The sequence below is a fragment of the Carcharhinus amblyrhynchos genome, chromosome 3 (assembly GCF_965287045.1).
Source record: "Carcharhinus amblyrhynchos chromosome 3, sCarAmb.v2.hapA, whole genome shotgun sequence".
Classification (NCBI taxonomy): domain Eukaryota; kingdom Metazoa; phylum Chordata; class Chondrichthyes; order Carcharhiniformes; family Carcharhinidae; genus Carcharhinus; species Carcharhinus amblyrhynchos.
Genome location: NC_137326.1, coordinates 31,211,776 through 31,237,222, shown reverse-complemented (window position 1 = coordinate 31,237,222; position 25,447 = coordinate 31,211,776). Strand labels below are relative to the sequence as shown.

General features: G+C 43.5%; 1 protein-coding gene across 2 annotated transcripts in view; it reads left to right on the top strand.

The window, feature by feature from the left end:
* LOC145338586 (protein FAM107B-like) overlaps positions 1-25,447 on the top strand; it is a 151,549-nt gene that overhangs the window by 62,068 nt on the left and 64,034 nt on the right. Inside the window, exon 1 of one of the 2 annotated variants that reach the window (XM_080182961.1) lies at positions 14,195-14,213. The exons of the other annotated variant lie outside the window; for it this stretch is intronic. The gene's annotated coding sequence lies outside the window, so the exon portion shown is untranslated. Of the gene's footprint in view, positions 1-14,194; positions 14,214-25,447 lie in introns of those variants that run through there. 2 annotated transcript variants of the gene reach the window in all.

Genomic DNA, 25,447 nt, shown 5'->3' with positions numbered 1-25,447 from the left:
ACAGTGACCAGAATTGTATGCAGGATTCCAAGTCTGGCCTGACCAATGTCTTGTGCAGTTGTAACATAGCATCCCAACTCCTGTTCTCAATACTCTGACCGATGAAAGTAAGTGTGCCAAATGCCTTCTTCACCTCCCTATCTACCTGTGATGCCATTTTCAAGGAACTATGTACCTGCACCCCTAGGTCTCCCTGTTCGACAATACTCTCCAGGGCCCTCTGTAACTGTGTAAATCCTGCCCCTGTTTGTCTTACCAAAATGCAACATCTCACATTTATCTGAATTAAATCCCATCTGCCATTCCTTGGCCCATCGTCCCCAGTTGATCAGGATCCTGTTGTAGTCTTAGAATGTATGAATTTATATAGTTGGAAAGTTGGGTGATAGAGATGGGGCAGAATGTAAGGATAGGGATAGCAAAGAAGAGATTGACAAGGTGTCGTGGACATAAGACAAACCACCTAACTTTGTGTCATCTGCAAACTTGGAAATATAGAACATAGAACACCACAGCACAAACAGGCCCTTCGGCCCACGAGTTGCGCCGATCACATCAACACCTATCTATAACCCCCAATCCCATAAAACCCCATATACTCATCCAGAAGTCTTTTAAAAGACCCCAGCGAGTTCGCCTCCACCACCACTGACGGCAGCCGATTCCACTCACTCACCACCCTCTGAGTGAAAAACTTACCCCTAACATCACTTCTGTACTTTCCTCCCCGCACCTTAAATCTGTGTCCTCTCGTAGCGACCATTTCAACCCGGGGAAATAGCTTCTGAGAATCCACCCTATCTATTCTTCTCAACATTTTATAAACCTCTATCAGGTCGCCTCTCAACCTTCGTCTCTCCAGGGAAAGAGACCCAGCTCCCTCAACCTAACTTCATAAGGCATGCCTCCCAGTCCAGGCAACATCCTTGTAAATCTCCTCTGTACCCTTTCAATAGCTTCTACATCTTTCCTATAGTGAGGCGACCAGAACTGCGCACGGTACTCCAAATGAGGCCTGACAAGGGTCTTATAAAGTTGCAGCATTACCTCCCGACTCCTAAACTCAATCCCTCAATTAATGAAGGCCAGTACACCATACGCCTTCTTGACCACCTCTTCCACCTGCGAGGCCGATTTAAGAGTCCTGTGGACCCGGACCCCAAGATCCTTCTGCTCTTCAACACTACTCAGATTCCTGCCCTTGATAGTGTACTCGTTCATCCCGTTGGTTCTGCCAAAATGGACGACTACGCATTTATCCACTTTGAAGTCCATCTGCCACTTCTCCGCCCAGTCCTGCATCCTATTTATGTCCTGCTGCAACTTTTGACATCCTTCCAGACCACACAACACCACCGACCTTCGTGTCATCAGCGAACTTACTTACCCATCCCTCCACTTCCTCATCCAGGTCTTTTATGAAAATGACAAACAGCAAGGGTCCTAGAACAGATCCCTGGGGCACTCCACTGGTGACTGACCTCCATTCAGAAAAAGACCCATCCACAACCACTCTCTGCCTTCTGCAGGCAAGCCAGTTCTGGATCCACAAAGCCAAAGGCCCTTGGATCCCATGCCCTCTCACCTTCTCAAGAAGTCTTGCATGGGGGACCTTATCAAACGCCTTGCTGAAGTCCATGTACACCACGTCCACGGCACTTCCTTCGTCAATGTGTTCAGTCACATTATCGAAGAACTCAACTAGGCTCGTAAGGCACGACCTGCCCTTGACAAATCCATGCTGACTATTCCTGATCATGTCAAACCTCTCCAAATGCTCGTAAATCTTGTCCCTCAGAAGCCTCTCCATCAGCTTACCAACCACTGAGGTCAGACTCACCGGTCGGTAATTTCCCGGGCTATCTCTGTTCCCTTTCTTGAAAATAGGGACTACATCCGCAATCCTCCAATCTTCCGGAACCTCTCCCGTCTCCATTGACGACGCAAAGATCATCGCCAGGGGCTCTGCAATCACTTCCCTTGCCTCCCATAGTATCCTGGGGTATATCCCATCTGGTCCCGGCGACTTATCTATCTTGATAGAATTCAAAAGTTCTAACACATCCTCCACCTTAATATCCACAAACTCAATCTTTTCCATCTGCTGCAAATCCGTGGCAAAATCTCCCAGATCAGCTTCCACCGTGAATACTGAGGCAAAGTACTCATTAAGCACCTCTGCCATTTCTTCTGGTTCCACACAGACCTTTCCCCCTTCACCTTTTATAGGTCCTATCCCTTCTCTTCTCATCCTTTTACCTTTCACATATTTATAGAAGGCCTTGGGATTCTCCTTAATCTTACCCACCAAGGCCTTCTCATGACCCCTTCTGGCTCTCCTAATTTCCCTTTTAAGCTCCTTTCTACAGTCCTTATACTCCTCAAGATCCTTAACCTCTCCTAGTTCCCTGAACCTTTTGTACACCTTCCCTTTCCTCCTGACTAGGTTCAACACAGCCTTCGTGCACCACGGTTCCCGTGACCTACCAAAACCCCCTTGTCTCATCGGAACGTTGTCATGCAGAGCTCCAGACAAACATTCCTTGAATATCCGCCACCTTCCTTCGGTACTTTTCCCTAAGAACGCCTCCTTCCAGTTTATTTGTCCAAGTAACTTCCTGACTTCTTCGTATCTCCCTTTACTCCAGACAAACACCTTCCTAGCCTGCCTGATCCTATCTCGTTCCAATGCAATTGTGAAGGAGGTAGAATTATGGTCACCATTCCCAAGATGCTCTCCTACCGAGAGATCCATCACCTGCCCTGGTTCATTCGCCAGTACCAGGTCAAGTACAGCCTCTCCCCTCGTAGGCTTATCCACATACTGTGTCAGGAAACCTTCCTGAACACACCTAACAAACTCCTCCCCATCCAAACCCCTTACCCTAGGGATATTCCAGTCGATGTTTGGGAAATTGAAGTCTCCCATCACGACAACTCTGTTATTAATACATCTCTCCAGAATCTGTTTCCCTATCTGCACTTCAACTTCCCTGTCACTATTGGGCGGCCTATAGAATACACCCAGCAAAGTTTTTGACCCTTTGCTGTTCGTAACTTCCACCCACAGAGACTCTGTAGATAGTCCCTCCACGGCATCCTCTTTCTCTGCAGCCATGACACTGTCCCTGATCAACAGTGCCACTCCACCACCTCTTCTGCCATCCTCCCTGTCCTTCCTGAAGCATCTGAAACCTGGCACCTGAAGTACCCAGTCCTGTCCCTGAGACATCCAAGTCTCCGTAATGGCCACCACATCACAATCCCAAGCAGCAATCCACGCCCTAAGCTCATCTACCTTATTCACTACACTCCTTGCATTAAAATATATACACTTCAGCCCCTCAGTCTGGGCATTTCCCTTCTCCACCCCCTGTCTAACCTCCCTCCCATACTGCCTGCGGTCCTCCCCTACCTGGGAGCTAACCTCCTCCGTCCCAGTTTCCCCATCGCAATTCCCTCCCCCCATCCTTTCTAGTTTAAAGTCCCCCCGGTAGCCTTATATATTTATTTTGGTCTCCAAGTTATTGATATACATTATGAACAACTAGACCCCAAGTACTGATCTCGATTGCGAATGGCCCGTTCATGCCTACATTCTGTTTTCTACCTGTTAACCAATCTTTAATGCTTGCCAGTATATTACCTCGTAACCTATGTGCTTTAATTTTGCTGACCAACCTCCCATGGGGAACAACATCTGAAAGTCCAAGTATATTACATCTAATGATGCCCCCTTATCAATTCTGTGAGACCACACCCAGAGTACAGTGTACGGCTCTGGATTTATTACCTAAGGAGGGACATACCTGTTTTGAAGGTGATGCTGCAATGTTTCACTGGATTAATTGCTGGAATTAGAGGGTTTTCTTGTGAGGAGTGGCTGAGCTGATAGGGCCAAACCTCTCAGCAATTTAAAAGAATGAAATGTGATCTCACTGAAAAATATAAAATTCTGAGATAGTGGATGCTCTGTTTGTAAATTTCCAAAATTCTCTCGATTCTGGAACGATCCCATCAGCTTGGAAAATAATGACTACAATTCTTCTATTCAAGAAAGAAGGGAGACAGCAAGCAAGCTAGTTCTATTCTGTCACATGGCAAATAATAGAATGTATTATTAGGAGACTATTGCAGGGAGCAGGTGGGCACTTAGAAAATCTGAATACAATCAGGCAGTGGCAACATGATTTTGTGAAAGGGGAATTCTGTTTGATTAATATATCAAAGCTCTTTGAGGAAATAATAAGCAAGATGGATAAAGTGGAACCTGTAGATGTGGTGCACTTGGATTTCCAAAAGGCATTTCATAAGATATCATACCAAAGATTACTACTGAAAATCAGAGTATGTTATTAATGGATAACTGTTACGATCCTTGGCCAGACCACAGGACCTTGGTGGAGATCTGGCTAGGGACCAATAATGTTTTGCTTAAAAATAGACAAAGGTTGAGATTTAAGACACCTGCTTTTGAAATAAAGCCACAGGATTCCACATGTTTCGAATACAAGCAAACTTTATATACAAGTTCAGAAAGATAAAACAATTTACAGTATGTACCTTAGATACTCTAACATTCACAACTGCACATATCATATTATGTAGTTACTAAAGTTTAACCAAAACAAAAGTCAATACATGTATCAAATAGAATTAGCAGGATTCAAACAGCACAGAATTATCATGGGTAATTATGTATTTCGTCTTGGCAAAGAATAGTTCATTCAAGTCCACAGTCTAATTGTCGTCCTTTTCATTAGCTGTAGAGGGGGAGGCAGTGGCGTCGTAGTATTGTCACTGGACTAGTAATTCAGAAATAACCCAGGGTAATTGATGCTCTTGGGACCTAGGTTGGAATCCCACCACTGCAGAGGGTGAAATTTGAACCTGGAATTAAAAGTCTAATGATGACCATGAAACCATTGATGATTGATGATTCTTGTACAAACCCATCTGGTTCACTATTGCACTGTTGGGAAGAGAATCTACCACCCTTACCTGGTCTGACCTATATATGACTTCAAATCCATAGTAACGTGGTTGACTTTTAAAGTGCCCTCTGAAGTGGCTGAGCAAGCTAATCAATTCAAGGGCAATTAGGGATGGGCAACAAATGCTGACTCAGCCAATGTGCTCATGGCTCTTTTCATGACAAAGTTCTAACAGTTCATCAGTCTTGGTTTTTAGTTCCATGTTCAACCAACAGATTCTGATTCACCAGCAATTCGTTTTCCTGTTCAATACATCAGAGGCTGCTGATGCTTGAAGTTCATCAAGTTTCAACAGAAGATCTTTGTCAAATTTGTTTCAGTGGGTTTATCATTTAGACATTTCAAGTCTTCATTCTAGATCCTGTGACCAACACCCCAGCACTCTCACCACTTTTTATTTTTCATAAGCAAACTCATTTCTCATGTGTGAGAATTGGTTCTCTACACTGATCAGTCTTTCCTTCAACTGCTTATTATCGGCATCAAGTTACTTGTGGTTGGTCACAGTAATTTTTTGGAGTTTAGTAAGATCGGCATTATCAAGTTTCTGCTACAGTACCGTCATGATGTGGAGATGCCGGCATTGGACTGGGGTAAGACAGAAAGAAATCTCACAACACCAGCTTAAAGTCCTACAAATTTGTTGGACTTTAAGCTGGTATTGTGAGATTTCTTTCTACAGTACCTTCATCACCAGGTTACTATTTCCACTAGCCAAATCATTACCAGTAAAACATTTACTCTTTCAGAGGTCATCAAAGAATGATTCCCACTGTAAACAATTTCATTTACTAAGTCACTTCATAAATTTAATTTACACAAGGACACAAGTCCATAAGTTTCATAATTATCTTGTATTAATATCTTCTCCTTTATCAATCTATCCCGAGTGCTTTAATTTTACATGCTAATGTCTAATGTGGGACTTTATAAAAACCTTCTGAAAGTTCAAATAAACCACATCCACTGGCTCCCTCTCATGAACTTTACTAGTTACATCCTCGAAGAATAGTGGCATCATAGAATTCTACAGTTCAGAAGGAGGCATTCAGCCCATCAACTCTGCACCAACCACAATCCCACCCAGCCCCTACTCCCGTAGCCCCACGTATTTATCATGCTAGTCCCCTTGATGCTAAGGGGCAATTTAGCATGGCCAATCAACATAACTCGCACATCTTTGGAGGAAACCAGAGCACCCAGAGGAAACCCATGCAGACATGAGAAGAACATGCAGACTCCGCATATACAGAGACCCAAGCTGGGAATTGAACCCGGGTCCCTGGTGCTGTCAGGCAGCAGTGCTAACCACTGTGCCACCTGTCAAGCATTATTTCCCTTTCATAAATTTATGCTGACTCTATCCAATTCTACCCCTGTTTACCGACTGCTCTATTATAACATTTTTCCTTCAGTTGCTCCCGCTCACTAAACCTTGTATTCCCCAATATTTCTGATATGTCATTTGAGTCCGCCCTTGTGATTGGTTCTTGTCAGCCTGTGCAAGCACGATGGGCCAAACGACCTCTTTTTGCGCTGTAAAGGTCTATGGCCGGAATTCTCTCTTCATGCACGTCCCATCGCTACTACCGACAAAGATGGAGAATCTTTGTTCACTGCAGTGGGATGGAAGAATCCCGGCTGCAAGCAAGATTAGAAAATCTGTCCCTGTGACTCTATATCTGAATCACTGTGTACATTTTGGGCTCCTTACTTAACAAGGATATAATTGCATTGGAAGCAGTTCAGAGAAGGTCACTCAACTGAAACCTGGGATGAAGGGGTTATCTGATGTGGACAGGTTGGGCCTGTATCCATTAGTGTGTAGAAAAATGAGAGATGATCTTATTGTAACATGCAAGATCCTGGGGGACTTGGCAAGGTAGATGTCAAGAGAATGTTTCCCCTTATAAGAGAGTTCAGAACCAGAGGGCACAGTTTAAAAAAAAAGGGGCCCGCTGAAAGCAGTAGAGACTGGGTTACTGAATACTTTTAAGGCAGCATTGGATAGACTCTTAATTAACAAGGGAGTCAAAGATTAGAAAGGTAGACAGGAAGGTAGTGTTGATGCCACATTCAAATCAGCCATGATCTTATCAAATAACAGAGCAGACTTGAGGGGCCTGATGGCCTACTTTCAGGATGATGATTTAATGCTGAAATCTAGAGCAATTTCTTCCCTCAAAACGATTGTGCACGCTTGGACTTCTCTTTCACAAAGAGCTGTGGTTCCTTAAGATGTTGTTAAGTTGTTGCAGATACCTATAGATTCTTGTTCTCCCATGGAATCAAAGGACATGGGAATTGGATGGAAAAGCGGAAATGAGGCCCAAGATCAAAGGGCGGTATGACCTACTCCAGCTCAATTCATCTGAGCCTGCACATGGGGTCTCAGTGAAATACAAAATGACATCTCTGACAATGCAGCATTCCCTCAGTACTGCAGCAAAAGTCAACTAGGATCAAAGTCTTGGTGAAATAATCCGATTCAACTCGATACAGCCTGTTATAGAGAGCTTTAACATGCAATCAAAATTTAGAGTTGAGTGAATTTTAACAATTTGAACTGTGGTAAACATAAAAAATTAAGTTTGAGTTTTCCTTTTTGACAAGCAAATTCCTGGGAGGCAATTCTTCCAAAAAATTCAAAGTGCCGAATTTGCATGAAAGTTAGTATTACAATTGGCTCCCACCAATTTTTTTAGCGCGACTTTCAGAATGAACCTCCAACACTCTGTGCACTGCGGAGTGCCCTAGTGGAATCCCCTCTGGAAATCATGGGATGGGGCCTATTCCTGCTGGAGAGGCCACTGCGCATTCGCTAGTCTGTCAATGTGGAGATAGGCACATGAGCAGTGGCTCTGCACTGTCAGCCTCCCAACTGCTGGCCAGTCCTGCAACCCCCCTGATCACTGGCCTCCTGGACAAGCCCCGATGTCCCCCACCCACTGCCAGCCCTGATTTCCTCTCCCTAATCACACCCCCTCCATCGGAAGTCCAACCCCCCCCACCCAGCAGTCCCTATCAACCCCCTCCCCTCCCTCTCCCACCAATCCCTGTGCAGTGGCAGCTGGTTCCCTCCCCACCAATAGCCCTCCCCCCCAACAAAGGCCCTGCCCAATGACCGATGTGAAGTGCCATGGTGCCCCTTGGGCAGTGCCAGGGTGCCAGGCTGGAACTATGCAAGGGGCACCTCCCCCTTATCCCCAACCTCCTGGGCGGCCTCTATGGCCTCTATTCCTTCCAGTGAAGTCAGGCTTCCTGTTCCCCGTTAGCGGGGAGCTGTTGGAGGGAATCACTCCTAGTGGGGGTGGGGAGACCAGCAGGCCTGGAGATTTCAGTCCCGGGCCCACTAATTGGATGCAAAATCAAATTTAAATATTGAAATCAGCTCCATGTCGAATTCCTGATTTCTCCAAAAAAAACATAGCCGTGGAGATACACATAGGCTGTGTCGCCCAGGGGGGCCTCCGCTGATGTCTCCTGGACCATTGCGTTGCGAAAGCAGCACAGCAGACTGGTAGAATCGCCGCCTGACGTTTCAGTATCTTGGAAAGCTGACTATGACCAAAGCAATTGAAGTATCTGTTCCAATGGTCTTTCATTTTCTGCTCCACTGTGCAGCATGCTTCTTGGCCAGTCAGGCGGAATTAATTTCTTGTGTTAAATGGTAAGCTGAGAATAGCCAAGTAATAGGATACTTCAGACTGCTTGAACTTACAGGGCCGAGTGTTCAAAATGTATTAAGCCTTTTTATGCCTTTGTCACCATGCTGAATAAAAATGATTGATCAAAAGGTTAATGAGATGATACAAGATGATGCGAGCTAGAAAGCATTAATGTGTGAAGAGGCAAGATTCGCAAGATCACGAGATTATTAAAGAAATTCTAAACCAAACATTGACGATTGAGGCAGCACTTAATGTAATATTAAGAAGCAGTGTATTCTATTATACAGCATCATTCCCATTTCATTTACAGTAATTCTTTTTTAAATGCTCAATTCATTAGCATGTTTTACAGCTACAGAAATTGAAATTCTAAGCAGCTTAAGTTCAGCAAGGTTACAAGATAGACCAATGTTTTCTAAACTGAAACACTGCCTCCAAGGTGTGTGAAAGGCAAATTGGTTGTGGGTACCATAAAGTTGGACAAATTTGAAAGATTCATTTTTAACATTTTCTTCTCTTTGACTTTCACAGTTTGGTTAAAATTGTAGATGCGGGATGAAGTGTTTAGTTCTATAGTTGTGGAATCTGGATAGAGTGACAATAGAACAGGAAAGATCAGCTTTGTGATAAGGTGCAAGAGCCAGAAGTGTTCCAGTCATTCTTTGTAGCAGACAGTATCTATTCATCAAATCAACAAATCATATTTTTACACGTGAAAAATGTTTCTCTTCAGTTTAATCTGTTGCTTGAACTGGACTGTCAGGAGACTTTATTTAATAAACCGGATTTATTTTCCATTATTTGAGACCTGCAGTAATATGACCTCCTATCAAAGAGAATCTGAGAGTGCAAGGTGCTTTGCATTATATCTAGTGACTTCTTTCTGCAATATAAGGGAAGTATTGTTCATCCACTTTCCCCCAAATTATTATGAACCTAAGGTTATGTTTCAACTAATGGAAAACATAGACTTGACAGTCAAGTCTATGTTTTCCATTAGCTGAAACATAACCTTAGGTGCACAATAATTTGCACTAGCCTGAGAAGTAGTATTGGGAAGAGGTTGCACTAGCCATCTAGACTCGAAACATTGGTTCTATTCTCTCCCCACAGATGCTGTCAGACCTGCTGAGATTTTCCAGCATTTTCTGTTTTTATTTCAGATTCCAGCATCCACAGTATTTTGCTTTTATCTCGCTTTATAATCCACTGAAACCACCTTGACATACCTAAGCCAGAGTAGTCATAACCACAGCACTGAAGAATGGTGACATGCCTACGACAACAACACAGATTACTCTAGAACCTTTAACGTAACAAATAAGGTTCCAAAATGCTTCATCAGAGGGTTTGCAGGACAGGTGACCAAAAGCTTGGTCATAGAATTAGATTTTAAGCAGCATCTTAAAGACAGGTAGAGAGACTGGGAGAATTAGAGACAGAATTTTGATGCATGCTATCAAGACCATTGAAGGCGCAGGAAATTAGGATGCACAAGCACCCAGAATTAGAGAAAGGTAAAAATCTTAAACAGTTGTAAGAATAGAGCAGGTGACAGAAATAGGCAGAGGCATGATCATGAAGGACTTGAGCTCAAGGATGAGTATCTTAAATCTGAGATATTGCTGGACTGGGGGCCAGTCTGTGTTGGTTAAAGAGCATAGTGGGGTGATGGATGAATGAAACAGAATGCAAGATAAAATTAGGGCAGCAGAGTTACACTGACACTACCATTGATGCAGATGTCTCCATCTGCCTATCATTCCCTTCTTCCTGTTTCCCATCTTGACCCCAGGCTTAAATGTTAAACATTCAGGCTCACACGAGGTGGTGCCAACTCCAAATACACAGAGAGCTGCAGGGGTTGACAGCAAAGAGCCCTGCCACTAATACATTCCCTGAAATTTGGAAACTAGTCTTCAGATCCAATCCATTCGCCTGTAAGACCACCGATGGATGCTGTAAAAGAACACTAACAACCTCACAAAAATATCAAACTTACACAAGCAGCCACTGTAATAGACACATATCGTTATAGGCATTTATATATACATTATACCACTTGTTGCTATCGTGGTGGCTGTTCTCCAGCATGAGGCCAATGGCTAAAGGTAGTGACAGACAGGACACAATCATAGCCTATATGAAGTGATAGGAAAGGAATGTTAACAAATGGGGATGGTGCCAGGTTGTCTGGGATAGGGAGTGAAAAGCGTGAATGGAACTACCTGTGGAGTACATCAGAAAGAGATAAGAAAGTGAAGGCTATGTCTGACAGATTGGGTTACTAACGCTGAACAGAGATCAATGGTATTGCACAAATGTGCGAAAGGATCATCACTTGATGTGGTTACAAAACATGTTTATATGTTTATTAGAGGTAGCTAGGGTGTGATTTTCTAACATAATGTGAAGAAAATTTAACTCTCCCCAAAATCGGGCACCTAATGTTCTGAAGGACTGCAATCTAGGTTTGTTCCAGTTAGCTTAAGAAGTCAAGACAATCATTCACATCAGCTCCACAACCAGCTCAAAACTTTAATTCGCTCCAACAAAAGTACCAAAACCTCAACCTAACGGGAAATGCCAACCACAACTCCCTCCAGCTGATATGTCTGAAGGTGGCTGGACAGGTTTAGAAAGCTGTTTAAAATAACATACAGGAGCCTTGGATTTGTAAATAAGAGGCATAGAATACAAAAGCTCGGAAGCTATGCTTTAGCATAGCTGTAACAAGTGAATAGCATGCTCAATTCTAGGCATCACACTTCATGAACAGCATCAAGGCTTGGAGTGGATTCAGAGGAGAATGATTAGAATGGAGTCAAGGTGAGAGTCTCCAGCAATGTGAAGAAACTAGAAAAGTTGGGATTGTTCTCTTTAGGGCAGAGAATGGTGTAGGTGAAGTTTTAATAAAGGTATTTGAAGTTATGAAAGATTGTAATAGGGTAAATAAGAAAAAACTGTTTCCACTGGCAGGAGTGTCATGCCCTGTTTGTGAACAGAACTCCCACTCACCTGACAAAGGAACAGCACTCCGAAAGCAAGTGGTGTTTGCTACCAAATAAACCTGTTGGACTTTAAGCTGGTGTTGTAAGACTTCTTACTTGGAAGTGTCAATAAGCAGAGGACACTGTAAAGTTTATTAATCACAAATAAGGCTTACATTAACACTGCAATGAAGTTACTGTGAAATTCCCCTAGATGCCACAGTCCAGCGCTTGTTTGGGTCAATGCACCTAACCAACACATCTTTCAGAATGTGGGAGGAAACCAGAGCACCCGGAAGAAACCCACACAGGCATGGGGAGAATGTGCAAACTCCACACAAACAGTGACCCAAGCCAGGAATCGAACTCAGATCCCTATGGCAGCAATGCTAACCACTGTGCCACCATGCCGCTCTTTTTGGTCTAAGATGATTGACAAAATAACCATAGGGAGATGAACAGCTCAGGGTGAATTTGTCAGAATTAGAAATCCCCATACGGACAAACTTGCCAGAATGAACTGTTTCAAACTGCTAAGAATTGGCGCTCTGAAGGCCATACTTTACTTTGGGGAAGAAATCACACAACCAAAAATTCAAGATGACTTTTTTCTCTAGCTTTTGATGTAGATTAGTTCTTTTTAAAGAATTTTTCAAGATATATTGGGGGACTGAATTTTCAGGTCCCCCAAAGATGGGAACAGGGGCGAAGGGACCCCGAAATACCAGCGCCAAAGGTGTCCCTGTTTCAAGGTGCCAATCTCTGTGTCAGCAATGATCACTGGTGCCCTTCCTCCTCTCCATAACCAACTGATACCTGAAGTTCTGCCTTTCCTGCAAATGGTGTTGCCCCTCATCACCATTGGGCAACACCATTGAGGCCCAGAATCTGATAGGCATGCCTTCAATGTCAATTGGAGCCTAGGTTCTGGGCAGTTAGCTGTCCAACTGGTAGCCTTGCTCCCTCCTCTTCTGCCGTGGTGATAGCAAGGGCTGTCAATCATGTGCAAAGCATAGGCATTGTGTCCATTCTCCCTACATCAAGGGCATTCTTGTACCAAGTGCCAAGATTCACTTTGCCCTATTGATCAACTCATGGGGCTAAGTGTTGCCACTGGGATAGCCATGACTGGCCCCCACTGCGTACCTACTTCCGTTTAGCTGTTCTGAAACTGACAACCTGTCTGCCCCTTTAAATATCCCAATCTTTCACATCCATAAGCATGTAATAAATTTGTAAATATCTTAATTGATCATAATGGGAATGGCTGCAGAATTTCTGTCCTATTCTTACCTGTGTTGTGGCAGACAGCCACTCTCCGGACAGATGATCACAGATTGTCCTTGCAATGAGAAAACTTCACACCTTGCATTCATGGCACTGGCCACCCTGTCTTGCTTGTGGCTGTCAAAGTCACTGTAGGCTTGAACCTCTTCACTTGTGCTTCCATCTCAAGGTCAACAAAGGACCTTAGTTGCATGTCAAAATGATTGCACACCACTGCATCTCGCTGGTCTCTGATATCCTCTTTGCAAGAGCAGGAGCGTACATTCATTTAATGTCAGATGCTAGTTCAGGGATAGAGGGCAATTAGCTTCACCTGTTGGGCTGAATACACATAATCCTTATTTTACATTACACCTCTAGTTATGCTCTTCCCCACAATCCATCAAAATCCATCAAAATCTTTCATTATTTGAAAAGCCTCTGACAGGTCACCCCTCAGTCTTCTCTCAAAAGAAGAGGGACACAGCCTGTCAATCTTTTCCTGACATGTGTACCCACACTTTTCTAATAAATCTTGTAAATCATCTCTGCGCCTTTTCTACTGCCTTTTTACATGCTGGCAACTAGAACAGCATTCAGTACTCTAAACGTGGCCTAACTAAGCTTCGATACAGGATTAGCAAAACTTCCCTACTTTTCCAATCTTGTCCCTCTGGGAATAAAGCCCAGTGCTTGGTTTGTGTTTTTTTTATGATGTGGAGATGCCGGCATGGGACTGGGGTGGGCGCAGTAAGAAGTCTCACAACACCAGGTTAAAGTCCAACTGATTTATTTGGTAGCACAAGCTTTCAGACCACTGCCCCTCACTCACCTTTTATCAGTCATGAAGGGGCAGCACTCCGAAAACTCATATTACCAAAAAACCTGTTGAACTTTATCCTGGTGTAGTGAGACTTCTTACTGCTTTTTTATGGCATTGATAACCTGTTGCACAACCTGTGTATTTGTATTCCGAGATCCCTTTGTTTCTTTACCCTACCCAGACTCTCACCTTACAAATAATAATTCTTCCTGCCAAAATGTACTGCTCACTTCATCTGACTCATCTCCATTCCTGTTCATACTTGCTCTTGGTAAACCAGCTCCACATCAATTGAGAGCTCATCCCTGTAAAAATCCAAATTTTAATCAGGTTCCCACTGGAAGCAGGTTTCTGACCTAAAAACAGACAGTTCCTGTCCACAGAAAATTCAGCTCCATGTGTTTGCAAAGTGGAATGAACCATTTTCATTAGAGATCCTTTGACTGTAGACACTATTCAACAAGTTGCTGTGAGTCATCATTCCCTTCTACTGCTATGAATGTGTTTAATTTTGTCTTTTGACATTTGCACAATGGGTCACGTAGACAAGTATTTCTGTGTACTATTTCATTCCATGTGGGTTAATAATTAATCACTTTGTCCCATAATAAACAGAAGTATTTTTCAGCCAGGACATGAACATGACGGTGTTGAATGTCGTTTTGTATTTTCTTTACTATCCAAGATCAATTCAGAGAAATGATGGTCTTCAAATCCCTATCATAGTTTGGCTTGCACGCAAGTGCGACCTTTGCAATGGACTGAAGCTATACTGGTTTCTGAGGTCAGACTGAGGAAAGGTTGTTCTGATCATTTTACATCCAACATGGAGTCTGTACTTTGATCCAGTTAGACTAGGCTTGGTATTATTGGCACATGTAAATCATCCCAAAATCTTTTTGAGGAAAATTTGCCTAAAATTTTGATCGCTGTCAAAAATGTGGGGCAAGGAGGTAGACCTCATACACCATCTGTTCACATGTGCCCAGGCAGCACATTAAATCTGTGCTAGGATTCATTAAACTGATTCAAGCGTGGAGCCAACTTTATGTTGTTCCTTGGCTGCATTCCAGTTTGGGGGGCCTAATATCAGGCAACACCAACGCCACTTAAAGGCAGCAAGCACCTCTTAAAGGAGAGGGACACTTTGGCTGCAGCCAAGATTCAATGCTTATGAAGAGAGAAACAAAATCTGCAGATAAGGGCGGCACGGTGGCACAGCAATTAGCACTACTGCCTCACAGCGCCAGGGACCTGGGTTCAATTCCCAGCTTGGGCGATTGTTTGTGTGGAGTCTGCACATTCTTCCTGTGTCTGTGTGTGTTTTCTCCCACAGTTTGGTGGTTAGGTGCATTGGCCATGCTAAATTCTCCTTCAGTGTACCCAAACAGGCACTGGAATGTGGCGATTAGGAGATTTTCACTGCAACTTCATTGCAGTGTTAATGTAGGCCTACTTGCGGCACTAAAAAAACTAAACACTCCAGGTTCTTCAGTGCAGCCCTGATTCAGGAAATGGGCAGAAAGAAGAAGATCCTCTTCCCTCCCCACCCCCAGAAGGCAAAATGCTCTCCAAATAATACCTCCAGTGCCAGTGGGAGGAGGTCAGTACCAGGTGCTTAGTTCTCAAGACAAAGCAGGATATCGAACAATCTGACACAATATACTCGGTGGTGTATTTCACATTCATGGTGGTTACGTGCACAAGACCAGCTGTGTTGGATGCTTAAAACCAATTTTGTAATTTTACTTATGAGACAGATCCTCAAAACCCATTGATGCCTGTGGCATTTGCAAATAAGAGATGGTAGCTTACAAGGAATGGCAATAACAGTCAGGTAGCCACTTCAAACCTAGTGACTTACACTGAAATGTAGCTGCACTTTTCTCACCTTCTGACTCAAACTGGGTGAGAAGGATGCAGTGCCAAGGGTTCCTGAGCTTTTGTCAAGGACAGCTGAGTCAGATGGCATGCCCCCTTTTAAACAGCAGCATTAGCGATGGTGGTGGAAGGATGGTCTAGGGTGGGGTGGGGATTTTAGCACGGGGGGGCAGGGTCGGCAGTTGGGGTGTTGGGGGGATTTCATGGAGAGTTACAGGTTGGGAGGAATCCCAAGGGGAAATTGGGGGATGGTCATGGCTTGTTGGGATGGTGATGTGTGGGAATCAGTGTTAAAGTTACCCAGGCTTTAGGAATAGCTTTAATTGTTCTAACCTTTTCTGGGTAACAATTGCTGTAAGATGGTCAGAACCATCTGAGGTTTGTGATTAAAATCAGGGTTTTGGATGGTTCCTAATTCAGTGGAAGTTTGAACTTGGCAGGCAATCCATATGTGGGACCTCCAGAATTGAAGGGGTGAGTACATCATTGAGGTGCCCTCTGGTCACAACAGCCTGGAGATTGGAAATCATTGGCTAATGTGTCTACGGTGGCACCGCTGTTAGCACTGCTACCTCACGGTGCCAGAGACCAGGATTCAATTTCTGTTTTGGGTCATTGTCTGTGTGGAGTTTGCATGTTTTCCACATGCCTGCATGTGCTGGGGCCTCAGCTATTTACCATTTATATAGATGATCTGGAGGAGGGAACCGAGTGTAGGGTGTCGAAATTTGCTGATGACACCAAAATTGGTGGAAAGGCAAATTGTGCGGAGGGTGGTGAGAGTCTGCAGAAGGATCTAGATAGGCTGGGCGAATGGGCCAGGAAATGGCAAATGGAATTTAATGTTGGCAAGTGTGAGGTGGTCCACTTTGGTAGGAATAATGGTAGGAAGGACTATTACTTACGTGGAGAAAAACTGCAGCAGGCGACGGTGCAGAGGGACCTCGGGGTCCTTGTGCATGAGTCGCAAAAACCCAGCCTGCAGGTGCAGCAGGTGGTCAGGAAGGCGAATGGGATGCTGGCCTTCATAGCGAGGGGGATTGAATATAAAAGTAGGGAGGTCTTGCTGCAGCTGTATAGGGCATTGGTGAGGCCACAGCTGGAGTACTGTGTGCAGTTTTGGGCGCCGTACTTACGCAAGGATATTTTGGCCTTGGAGGGAGTGCAGAGGAGGTTTACTAGGCTGATGCCGGAGTTGAGGGGGTTGAGCTATGAGGAGAGGCTGAATAAATTAGGCTTGTACTCGTTAGAGTTTAGAAGAATGAGGGGAGATCTCATTGAGACGTATAAGATGATGAATGGGATGGATAGGATAGAGGTGGAGAGACTCTTCCCGCTCAGAAAGGATAGCAGGACTAGGGGGCACAGCCTCAAGATAAAGGGGGGGGGGGGGCGGTTTAGAACGGAGTTGAGGAGGAACTTCTTCACTCAAAGGGTCGTGAATCTCTGGAATTCTCTGCCCGTTGAAGTGGTGGAGGCTACCTCGCTAAACATTTTTAAGACGCGGGTTGATGGGTTTTTGATAAGAGAGGGGATTAAGGGTTATGGGGAGAGGGCGGGAATGTGGAACTGAGCCAAGACAGATCAGCCATGATCTTATTGAATGGCGGGGCAGGCTCGAAGGGCTAGTTGGCCTACTCCTGCTCCTATTTCTTATGTTCTTATGTTCTTATGTTCTTATATTCCAAAAGATGTGCTGGTTAGGTGCTTGGCCATGTGAAATTCTCTGTCAGTATACTCAAACAGGCGCCAGAGTGTGATGACTAGGGAACTTGCACAGTGACATCATTGCAGTGTTAATGTAAGCCTAATTGTGACACTAACAAATGAACTGTAAACTTAAAATTTTAAGAAGCTGCAGTACACAATTACCATTCTGTGAGTTTGTAGATTTTTACTTGGAAAACTATATTACCATATGTTTCCTCAAGTGTGTCTATTGACTGAGCTAAATGCAAAAGATGACAGGGCTATCACCACAATAATATCACTCAGTTTTGAATGTCACATGTGCAGCATAAACCTGCCTTTTCACATTCCAGAAACTGATGGAATTGTTGTATATTTCCTGGTTCTCCAGGAATTTTGGATATCTAGTGCTTCCTAACTGTCCTACAAAAACCCAGCATCAGAAACATGAACTTCAATGATGTGCCTCATTCAGTGGCCATTCATTTATTTACTTATGATTTCCACTATGCTGCAGCACTAACCATCCAATTCAATCATCAAGTGAGATGGAGGGGTATGGTGGAAGTTTTATTACGGTTTCAGTTCGATGAAAAACAAGCACTAGTGCCAATAATGTTAAGGGAGACAGGGAAATGCCTTGTGAAAGGGAGCAGTGTCTGACTAAGTATTGCCTAGCAACCACTCAAGTTGACACAATAACCCCACATAGGAAAATGGAACAATACAAAAGCTCTTTTGTTTATGTAGTTCAAGTTTTGCAGTGTCGCTATGAATTACGTAGCAATTCTTTAAGACTAAAAGAAACTTTCTTTTCAACTCTGCATTTGTACTGGCTATCTTGCTGTTTTCTTGGTCCCAGAAATAGTTTAGCATGCCCTAGGCTACTTCCAATAGCAACAGCGCCAATGTGACAGCCACTCAACTCTAGAATGACAAGCGTGCAGTGATGGCTAGACTAGTGCAACAACATGTCCAGACACTTAAATTCAGTGCATTTGAGATTCTGACAATGCAGATACCTTTCAAAATGGAATAATTTGATTTCATCAGTTGCAAAACGTGGACATCACAACAATTTACTCATCAAGGCAGGGTCTCCACAAAGAGGATTGCAGGTTCTTTGTACAAAATCTGCATTTTATTCGAGGAACATTGAACACCCAAAGTGAAATAGTGGTTTTTGTCTGGTTTTTCTAGCACAATTTGTCTCAATTCAGCCAAATCAACACAAAAGCTTGAGAAACTTCAAACATAAATTATGTTCAGTGCAAGATTGAATTTCCGAGTTCTTTTGTATTGGTTTTTAAAAAATATCATATTGGAAGCCAATTCTACCCATAACACTGGCCATGCCCCCAGATCAAGTTAATCAGCTTGATTAAGATGGGGGTGGGGGGAAAGTGGAATCCTGTCCATTCAATTCTACGCTCCTCCCCACCTCAGAACTGCCTTAAGGGGAGCAAAACATTGTGCCCTTTGTTTAGCTACTATATTGTTGGCTACTGGACCAACCAAATAAAGTCATGTGTTAACCTGTTCAGCCTCTGTCTTTTTACCTAGACATGAAACAGCCATGTATTGAAGGAATCTCTTTCTCCAACATCCCCAGTTTTGTGACTCCCTTGTGTTTGGATGAGTCTAAACTAGTCAGTAAGGTAGATTTTTGAGCCAAGGCCATTTAAATTGTGTATAGTTTGAAATATTGTTGAGAAATCCATGATGTATTGATTCTTCTCAATGAAGTTTCCTGCACTTTTCAGTTTTGGTGGGCTCCGGCAGTAATGGTGTTTGTAGAATCCATAGAACCTGACAGTGCAGATGGAGGCCATTTGGCCCATTGAGTCTGTACCAACCACAGTCCCATCCAGGCCCTATTCCAGTAACCCCACATATTTGCCCTGCTAACCCCCTTAACATAGAGTCAATTTAGCATGGCCAATCAACCTAACTTGCACACCTTTGGACTGTAAGAGGAAACCAGAGCGCCCAGAGGAAACCTACGCAAACACAGGGAAAATGTGCACACTCCACACAGACAGTGGCCCAAACCGGGAATCAAACCCGGGTCCTGTGAGGCAGCAGTGCTAACCGCTGTGCCACCATGCCGCCCCTAATGATTTCTGCATCTTAACATTTTCAACAGCAACATTCTGCGTCGACATTTCTGAGTCTTCCCCACAGTATCGAAGTAGTTTCATGTCATGGAAGCATTGACGAATAACTTCTTTTTGGTTTATTAATTGCCAATTATTTGTTTGATTGTATTTTGTTTGAATTGGAGCGTGTTTGGCTGCTACGTAGTCAGGCACCAACACAGAGCGCTGGTCACAGTGCATTTTAAAATGGCAACTCTGACTGCTGTTGATTCAAAAGCTTCTTTAAGCCCATCCTCACCAAAAATGTAAGTTGTCTAGCTCGCCCGTGTTCGCTCTTCTGACTCTGCACTCTTTGGGTTTTGAAGCTGATCTTCAGGGGATTCAACAGAGTTTTCTGCTGCAGTTGAATTTTTATTTCTGCCTTCTGCTTCCAAATCTGCTTCTGAGCTTTTTTCTGTTTAAAGTTTACTTATTAGTGTCACAAGTAAGCTTACATTAACACTGCGTTGAAGTTACTATGAAAATCCCCTTGCTGCCACGCACCGGCACCTGTTCAAGTACACTGAGGGAGAATTTAGCATGGCCAATGCACTGAACCAGCACGTCTTTCAGACTGTGGGAGGAAGCTGGAGCACTTGGAGGAAACCTACGTAGACATGGGGAGAACGTGCAGACTTTGCACAGGCAGCAACTCAAGCTGGGAATCGAATCCCGGTCCCTGGCACTGTGAGGCAGCAGTGCTAACCACCTCTGGTGATCACGTTCTGTGCCTTCATTTTTCATCAGGTCTGAACCCTACTTTTTCAGTCTTCCGGGATTTACATTTTACCTCCAGTTTCTGTGAGATTCTTAAGTTGTTCTAATAGCTGTCACCATGTTGTAAGATATGTGCAGTTTGGTAGGTCTTACAAAGAGCTTCTGAGTCTTATATAGTTCAGCAGTAAGTGTTTATTAACTGTTTGTAATGATATACATACATATAGCATAATGTCTAGGCTAGGAGCTGTCTCCAAGCTTGCCTCTACAAATGTCTCTGAAAAGTACAAGTGTCCTCTAGATTCAGGTCAAGTGGTTCCTCACATCATAGTGTGAGGGTTCCATACCTAATTCTACGTTAATTCTTTCTATCCCAGACCTTGATACCACAAAGAATGCTTTTAAAATGAAGCTGCTTTTTAAAGAATGCCACCTTTTTGATATGGTTCCTGCTCTGTCTAATACTGCAAGAAACTACAAGGGTCGTGAACGAAGCCCAGTCCATCACTTAAACCAGTCTCCCATCCATTGACACTGTTTTCGCTTCCAGCTGCCTCAAAAAAACAGCCAGCATAATTAAGGACGCCATGCACTTTGGACATTCTCTCTTCCACCTTCTTCTGTCGGGAAAAAGATACAAAATTCTGAGATCACATACCAATGAACTCAAAAACGGCTTCTTCCCTGCTGCCATCAGACTTTTGAATGAAACTACCTTGCATTAAGTTGATCTTTCTCTACACCCTAGCCATGACTGTAACACTACATTCTGCACTTTCTCGTTTCCTTCTCTACATACAGTATTCTTTTTCTGTATAGCATGAAAGAAACAAAACTTTTCACTGTATGAAGTTTATTTATTTATTAATCACAAGTGAGGCTTACATTAATACTGCAATGAAATGGGAATATGTTTAAGTCGCAGGTAGATAGATTTCTGATCAATAAGGGAGTTAAGAGTTATGGGGAGCAGGCGGGTAAGTGGATCTGAACCACTTCAGATCAGCCATGATCTTATTGAATGGCGGGGCAGGCTCGAGGGGCTAGATGGCCTACTCCTGCTCCTATTTCTTATGTTCTTATGTAAATTACTGTGAAATTCCCCTAGTCACCGCACGCCGGCGCCTGTTTGGGTCAATGCACCTACCCAGCATGTCTTTCAGACTGTGGGAGGAAACCCGGAGGAAACCCACACAAACATGGGGAGACCATGCAAACTCTACACACACAATGACCCAAGCCGGGAATTGAACCCTGACGCTGTGAGGCAGCAGTGCTAATCACTGTGCCACCGTGCTGCCCGATACTAATACATGTGACAATAGTAAATCAAATCACCATTTAATAATTTATTTAAATACTAAATGTTTAACTAAGATACTGACCACTGTGCATCAATGAAATTAATGAATGTTTGTGTCTAATTTTTTAAGATTCGTTTTCAATTGTTGAAAATTAGTTGATGCACAGGTGGTGGCCTAGGTACTTTTGCTAAAAATGCTTATTTTTTGTGCTGTACCTATGTTCAACAAATTAATCACTCTTAATGATATCAATTCAGTTTTTAATGCAAGGAAACCATGTCATTCCAAATCACAATGGCTCACAGAGGATTTTACATTCAATTAGATGCCAATAAATTTGAGTGGAAACATGAGCAAAAAATTCAATTCAGAAAATGAATGCAATTTTCAGCACAAGCAGAAAACCTACCCCTTTCACATTGATTTTCCACCAGCAGTTGAAGTTGGAAATGTTCAACGGGCGTAATATTTTGAATCATTTATAGATGAGAGAATTTTAATCTGTGTTGTACAGAACTTTAATACTGCTGAAAAGAGGGTCATGTTCAAAATTTTGAAATACTTTGCTTTCCAAGGTAATTTGACATAGACTGGGCATTTTTAAGGTTCAAATGCGATGGCCTTTGGCCCATTTGCCAGTTTGCACAATACACAGTAAACAATAACCTGATCAAGATAGTCGTTGCCCCACATGATAGCTTTGATGTATTTTATTTCTGCATGAGGCTTGTAAGGTGAGCAAATGTGGGTGGTACAGAGGCACAGTGGTTAGCCCTGCTGCCTCACAGCGCCGGGGACTGGGGTTTGATTCCCAGCTTGGGTTACTGTGTGGAATTCGCACATTCTCCCCTCGTCTGTGTGGGCTTCCTCTGGTTTCCTCCCACAGTCCAAAGATACGTGAGTTAGGTTGATTGGCCAAGCTAAATTGCCCTTTAGTGTAAGGGGGGATCTAGCTAGGGTAAATGCATGGGTTTATGGGGAAAGGGCCTGGATGGGATTGTGGTCGGTGTGGACTCGATGGGCTGAATGGTCTACTTCTGCACTGTAAGGTTCTACGATTCTATAAATGGTTCACCTTGTAAACAGGGCCCTGGCCATTTTTGAACGACAGTTTGGCGAGTTGTTTCAAGTTACTACCGTGCAGGTGATACACAAGTAGTATTTTCCACTAATGCTTCCACCAGTTCAGAAAGGTGTTCTTTTTCCATACTATTGAGCAATGTTGTGTATGAATTACAGTGATGCCAGGTATGTAAACCATATGTCCTCGTAATTTGCTGATCAAATCAAATAACATTGTTCTTTGGTTGTTCATGCTAGACAGAGTACAGACCATACTAAACCAGACCATGGTTGCAAAACCCAAAACAAAGTGTCTGCTGTTAGATGTGATTCTGTAATGGGGCAACATTTACTGAGTGATCCTGTTGGTACTAATAGTTACACTAACAAACCAATTTAAGATTTGAATCAGTTGAGCTTGGCTTACTAACAGTGACATATAGAACAAAGAACAAAGAAAACTACAGCACAGGAACAGGCCCTTCGGGCCTCCGAGCCTGCATCGACCATGCTGCCCGATTTAACTAAAATCCCCTACCCTTCCGAGGACTGTATCCCTCTATTCCTATCCTATTCATGTATTTGTCAAGACAGCCCTTAAAAGTCACTTTCATATCCGCTTCCACTACCTCCCCCGGCAATAAGTTCCAGGCACCCATTACTCTGTGTAAAAAATCTGCCTCATACATCTCCTTTAAACCTTGCCCCTCACACCTTAAACCTATCCCCCTAGTAACTGACTCTTCCACCCTGGGAAAAAGCTCCTGACTATCCACTTTGTCCATGCCTCTCATAATCTTGTAGACTTCTACCAGGTCTCCCCTCAACCTCCGTTGCTCCAGTGAGAACAAACCAAGTTTTTCCAACCTCTCCTCATAGCTAATGCCTTCCATACCAGGCAACATCCTGGTAAATCTTTTCCATACCCTCTCCAAAGCCTCCACATCCTTCTGGTTGTGTGGCGACCAGAATTGAACACTATATTCTAAGTGCAGCCTAACTAAGGTTCTATAAAGCTGCAACATGACTTGCCAATTTTTAAACTCGATACCCCAGCCGATGAAGGCAAGCATGCCGTATCTCTCCTTGACTACCTTCTCCACCTGCATTGCCACTTTCAGTGACCTGTGTACCTGTACACCCAGATCTCTGCCTATCAATACTCTTAAGGGTTCTGCCATTTATTGTGTATTTCCTGTCTGTATTAGACCTTCCAAAATGCATTACATCACATTTGTCCAGATTAAACTCCATCTGCCATCTCTCCGCCCAAATCTCCAACTCATCTACACCCTGTTGTATCTTCTGATGGCCCTCATGGCTACCTGCAAATCCACCAACGTCTGCAAACTTTCTAATCAATCCAGTCACATTTTCCTCCAAATCATTTATATATATTACAAACAGCAAAGGTCCCAGCACTGATCCCCAAGGAACACCACTTGTCATAGTCCTCCATTGAGAAACACACCCTTCCACCGCTACCCTCTGTCTTCTTTGATCAAGCCAGTTTTGTAACCACCTTATGAGCTCACTTCTGATCCCATGTGACTTCACTTTCTGCATGAGGGACCTTGTTAAAGGCCTTACTGAAGTCTATGTAGACAACATCCACTGCCCTGCCTTCATCAATCATCTTTGTCACTTCCTTGAAAAACTCGATCAAGTTCGTGAGACACGACCTCCCCTTCATAAAACCATGTTGCCTCTCACTAATACGTCCACTTATTTCCAAGTGGAATAAATCCTGACTCAAAAAATCCTCTCCAACAATTTTCCTACCACTGATGTAATGTTCACCGGCCTGTAATTACCTGGATTATTCTTATTACCCTTCTTAAATAAAGGGAAAACATTGGCTATTCTCCAATCCTCTGGGGCCTCCCCTGTAGCCAGTGAGGATACAAAGATTTCTCTCAGGGCCCCAGCAATTGCCTCTCTCAGTATTCTGGGGTATATCCCATCAGGCCCTTGTCTACCTTAATGTTTCTCAAGAACCCCAATACGTCCTCCTTTTTGATCTCAACATGACTCAAACTATCTACACATCCTTTCCCAGACTCCTCATCTACCAAATCCTTCTCTTTGGTGAATACTGATGCAAAGTACTCATTTAATACCTCACCCATTTCCTCTGGCTCCATGCACAGATTCCCTCCCTTGTCCTTGAGTGGGCCAACCCTCTCCCTGTTACCCTCTTGTTCTTTATATATGTATAAAAAGCTTTGGGATTTTCCTTAATCCTGCTGGCCAATGCTTTTTCATGATCGCTTTTAGCCCTTCTTACTCTTTGCTTAAGTTTCTTTCTACTTTCCTTGTATTCCACACTTGCCTCATGTTCCTAGCTCCTGGCTTTGAAAAATGCTTCCTTTTTCTCTTTGATTAGGCTCACAATATCTCTCATTATCCAAGGTTCCCAAAACTTGCCATACTTATCCTTCATCCTTACAGGAATGTGCTGGTCCTGAATCCCTATCAACTTACACTTGAAAGCCTCTCATATGCCAGATGTTGATTTACCCTCAAACATCTGCCCCCAATCTAAATTCTTCAGTTCCTGCCTAACATTGCTGTAATTAGCCTTCCCCAATTTAGCACCTTAACTTGAGGACTACACTGATCTTTATCCATCAGTACCTCAAAGCTTACTGAATTGTGGTCACTGTTCCCAAACTGCTCCCCTACTGAAACATCGACCACCTGGCCGGGCTCACTCCCCAATACCAGGTCCAGTATGGCCCCTTCCCTAGTTGGACTATCTACATACTGTTTCAGGAAGCCGTCCTGGATGCTCCTAACAAACTCTACCCATCCACACCCCTAGCATTATGTGAGTCCCAGTCAATATAACGGAAATTAAAATCTCCCACCACAACAACCCTGTTACTTTTACAACTTGCCAAAATCTGCCT